We start from the raw sequence: 5,547 nt of genomic DNA on the forward strand, positions 1-5,547 counted from the left end.
CAAATATTAAAAAAAAACAAGTTAAGAGACCCCAGGTTAAGGAACTCTGACTTTTTAGAGGCTCACCCAACTCTAAGTTGCCTTCCTAAGGTAACCAAAACTGCTCTGAAGCTTAATAATAGGAGCCAGTCTATAACTACTGGCTCTGAGTTGCTAGCCTTCCTCGTCCTTAAATTCCCCTCTATTTATTTCCTCTCCTCAGGCCCTCAGTGGTTGTGCTGTCCCTTGAAAAATTCTGACTCAGTTCTCCACCTCCCTTTGCCCCTGACCAGAGTGCTGACGAGATCTTGTATACCTACAAGCTGGATGATGTCGTGATAAGGATGTTGTTGGAGGGATTCAGCTTGGGTATGGGTTAGACTAGATATCCTTTGAGGTCCCTTCCACCTTTGAGATTCTCTTATTCTAAGCCTCTTTGTTTTCTATTGCTAACAGGACAAAATGTAAATTCAACTTGGTGTTCTAGGTCCTCCAAAGTTTGACCCTAACCTACCTCTCCATCCTTTTCTCCCAACATAATTCATCTAACCTAGACAGAGTAAACTGCTCATTATCATTTTCCAAATGATAATGCAATTTTGGTTCAACACGATTTTTGTCCATACACAGCCTTTCAAAAACCTTTCAAAGATTTTCAATGGTGGTCCAAGGGATTCATACTAAGAATTCTTTAATGGCGTTTTAAGCAGTAAATAATTTTCCAATTATGTGACAAATATATTTTACCTCTACAACAAAAAATCATGTGCAAGTTTGAAAGATTATAGGTTTGTTTCTTGCAGCAATTCAAAACCATCATAATCATGCATGTGATTTTGGTATTTGTATAAAAATTACACCAAATTTTGACCCCTTCTGACTAAGTGAAATGTGTTCTTGAAGTTTCTCAACCTGTCATCAAATTATTTCCAAACCTCCACAAGTGCAAACTGATTCCCAATGGATAGTCAGATACATATACATGCCTTCATTTGTGCTCTGTAAACTGCATCAGAGCAGCTCCCTTATTCCTCTGTCACTCTGTAATTGTATCTCATGAGCTGTGTAATCATGTGACCAAGATATTATGAATGTTTGTGTTCTTGCAGCATAAATGGCAAGCCATTTGAAAACCATGATTGCTGGGTATACACATCACAAGCGATCTTGAAACCATCATGGACCATCACAAACATTTTGTAGAAACAAACCTCATATTGCTTCTTATGGTAGTGTGAAAGATGTTTTCTAACTTAAACTCATCTTTCCACTTATGTTACTATTCTTCTATCCGTAAGATTTTTAATTGAATTGGATGGCAACACTGATCAGTCATTCTATAATGTTTCTGTGAGAGTGTAGCAGGGGTACCAATGAAATAGAAGAAAGTCACATCTGAAGAGATTCTTTCCTTACAAGGGCTAATTTACATATAAACATTGTAAAAAAAAAACAATATATGCAATAGAACTTCAAGTACATTTATCATTTAATACAATGTTTGCCATTAGCTATAGAAAAAAATAAATATTTTATATCATAACTAGCTATTAGTTTCATGGATCTGGTGGCTAAAAATTAAGAAAAAAATAAATTCATATCTCAAAATGAGAGCTTGTAAAATTCTACCATTTTCTACCACATTTGTATAAACAAACATTTTCACTTTATTCTTTTTTTTTTGTGGTAAGGCAATTGGGGTTAAGTGACTTGCCCAGGGTCACATAGCTAGTGTCAAGTGTCTGAGGCCAGATTTGAACTCAGGTCCTCCTGACTTCAGGGCCTGTACTTTATCCACTGCGCCACCTAGCTGCCCCCCACTTTATTCTTATTTTAAATAAAAATTCAGAAATAAATTTGATGCAGAACCATATTTAAGACTGTGTTGTCCGGTATTTGGCCAAATATTACAAATCTCTGATCAAACAAAAAAGTCCAACACCAAAATTAAGTGAATATGTGATGATGATATTATGTTGAGTACCTTGCAAGTTATAGTTTCACTAAACTATTATTTATAGTCAACAAAATTTATAAAATAAAGAAATTTTTAACATGAAGTTTTACAAATAGTAATTATTTTATTATTTAGTTTAGAGTTTTCATAATTATAGATAGAATAAAATTTCATGTTTTATTATTATTATATAACAAATTTAAATTTGGAGCTTTGGGGATAAAAAACTTATTTTAAAATTATTAAAACTATTAAAACTATTAAAAAGTTATTTTAAGCACTTGAATAAATCTAAAAGAATATTTTGAGTAGTATATTAAATTATCCCAGGGGTTCATCACACATTTTTGTTGTTGAAAAGGGTTCAAGCAACAAAAAACTTTGGGAACCACTACTCTACATTTTTGTTCACAATGTTTCCCTAACCAAGAATGTCCTCCCACTATACAAAACCTGTCCATTCTTCCAGGTCCAGCTTAAGCACCACCTCATCCTATAAGCCTTCCTAAGCATCTGAGCGCACAGTGCCTTCTTCCTCTTCTGACTACCCATAACACATAGTTTATTATCCTCATTGGTCCTTGCCATGCACTGCTTAGAATTGTTAGTCAATTTCTAATAAGAATATATTTTATCTCCCAACCTAGACTAAAGACTTTGAGAGGGCTAGGAACCGTGTTTCATTCATCTCTAGATCTCTCACAGCATTTTGAACGTGGTAGATGCTTAATAAATATTTGCTAATTATTGCTTGATAGATTTCCCCTTCTTATCACCTAGTGGCACAGGCATTTCCCTCATGAATGGGAAGAGCAGGGGAGAAAAGTCAGATAATCATAAGAATTCATACCTGGAAGGAATCTTAGAGATTGTTTAGTTCTAGTCATTCAGCTTAAATATGGGGAAACTGAGTCCCAGAGAAAGAAAGGGAAGGCTATTAGGTGGCACAGTAGTCGGAAGACCTGAAATCAAATCCTGCTTCCGTAGATGACTGTGGGCAAGTCACTTAACCTCTCTTGACCTCAGCTTCCTCATCTGTAAAATAAGGATAATAACACCTACCTTATAAGATGGTTATAAGGTTCAACTAAGATAATAAATGTGAAGTCCCTTGCAAACCTTAAAGTACTACATAAATACTAGATGCTGTTGTTGTTGTTGATTAGTGTAGGTCATGGCACTAGAAAGCAGCAAAGCCATGACCAGATCCCACATGTTGATTCCCCAGACTGGTGTTTTATGCTGGGGGACAGGAAGGCAGGTGAGCTCCATATCATTGTCCCATTAGCTCTTGACTTCTTTCTCTTTTCTCTCTCTATTCTCTACAATATAATCTCAGGTCACGCTCAACTCCTCTCCTTACCTCCCTTGAAAGGAATCTTGGGGGATTTTAGCCTTTTGAGGTATCCCTTGGCCTATAGAGCATTTGGTGTTGAAGGCAACCTACAATAATATCAAGGACCTGTTAGATCCCCGAGATAGACCAGTCTGGCTCATCATGAACTTTACCTTTCTGAGAGTTCCTACCATAGCCACTGCTGAAGACCCGTTTGAGTGAGAATAGTGGTCATGGGGCTGCTGGTGGTCACGGGGCTGATGGTTTCTGAAAGCCCCAAGATAAACCTGGGAGGTTCTTTTGCATAAGCTACCCTGTGGAGTTCCCCCTTCATCCTGCCTCCAAGGGTGGGTGGCCTCATGTGGACTTTCCCCTCCTGTGTTTCTCAATCAAGTATTTGAGTCAAGTGCTTCCCCTGAGAGCTCACACACTTCCTTTCCTTTGCCTCCTCCACTGAGGGAGCATGGACCACCTCTGGAGATAAATAGAAAGAGAAAGAGAAAGAGAGAGAGAAAGAGAGAGCCACAAGCTGGAACCTCTGCTTCCTTCGTAGTCTCATAACCTTTTGGCTTTGAAGGGTCTTTAAACTGTCATTGACCCAAGAAACAGAGAAATACCACTTGCCTGCTTGGTCTCCCCAATCACACAATTCTTCCCTTTTCGAAAAAAAAAAAATTTGCAAACATTGGTGAAAAAATGAGTGATACACCTCAGTACTGTCTTGATAAGCCAGGGAGCAGACATTTTAATCAGATACTTTTCTCCAAAGACCTGAGCAACTTACAGTCCCAAGGCCAAAGTCAGGAACAACTTTCAAGCAATCTACCAATCAGTCAGTGAGCCTACTGAATGTCCACCATGTGCCCAGCCTTACATTCTGCTAGGTGGTCAGAGACACAGAGAAGATAAAGACACAGTCCCCGCCCTCAGATTGCTCATAATCTGTCTAGGAAGACAAGGTCATACATTCATGGAATGAGAGTGAATAGTACAAAGTATTTTACGATCAAATTACATAGAACAGGCTATAGGTGCAGTAGGAAGTTGAGAAGGGTGAAATCAGTATGGGATGACAGAGTCAAGGAAGGCATCTAAGAGGTGAGATTGGATCTAGGCTTGAAGGATGGGTAGGACTTGAAAAAACATAGAAAAGAGGGAAATAACATGAGTATAAGATCATGGTGTTTTCAGGGGACAGTGCTAAGTTTGGCTTAACTTAAGCTAAGGGTATGTTATAGACATCATGGTGCAGGGATGGGTGGGGAACCTGAGGCCTCGAGTGCTCATGTGGCCCTCTAGGTCCTCAAATGCCACCCTTTGACTGAATCCAAACTTCACAGACATTTACTGGGGATTTGTTCTGGCCTCGAGGACGAAGGTTCCCCACCCCTAGATAGAGAATAGGGAATGGTTTAGGGAAAGAACAATAGATTTGGAGTTGGAAAAATGGGTTTAAATCTCTGCTTTGCTACCTACTACCTATGTGATCTTAGTTAAGTCACTTGTCCTTTCTGGGCCTCAGTTTTCTAATCTAAAGTAAATTTTACTTCACATTTTACTTTCCTAAAGTAAAATGAGACCGTGGTACTGTATGATCTGAAAGGTACCTTTCAGCTCTAGGATTCTTTAATCCTACATTTTGAGGAGCTGTGGGAAATAAAGATGAACTTTGGGTCAAGTTTGGTTGCCTTGGAAAGTCACCTCTTAAAAGCTACACCCACTTACCCAATTCCAAGACTCAGCCAGGCTCTCTAAACACTCTTTTTTGAGAGTTCTGATTTTCATCTGCTAGAAAAAGGGAAGATTTTCTTTTTAACTTTCTGGCAAGGTCAGGCTAACGGTGTAGTCAGAGACCCTGTATTTTAATTGATGCAGGACTCAGTGTGCCTTTTTTTTTTTTGGGACAGCTCTGTCTTCCCTAAGACATATAAATGGAAGCAAATGCCCAATTATAAATACATTAGTTAGGTTTTAAGCTTTATGTATCTATAGCTCAAAGGACACCTTAGGGAAGAAACCATATTTCATTAGATCTGAAATCTCCTTCACACTGAACTCAGCAGGGCAGGCAGTTCGTACAGTGCAACATATATTACAAGTCAAGTGCATGAGTGTGTACTTAGGTGTGCAATGTCTTTCATCCAGTGGCAACTGGGGAGGTGGTAAAATCCGCCATAGTCCTTCTCTTCCATAACAGTCTCAGACATCCCTTGACTTCATACACACATACACACACACACACACACACACACACACACACACACACACACACACA

Source organism: Vombatus ursinus, unplaced genomic scaffold (genome assembly GCF_900497805.2).
Source record: "Vombatus ursinus unplaced genomic scaffold, bare-nosed wombat genome assembly UNPS02014820.1, whole genome shotgun sequence".
Classification (NCBI taxonomy): Eukaryota; Metazoa; Chordata; class Mammalia; order Diprotodontia; family Vombatidae; genus Vombatus; species Vombatus ursinus.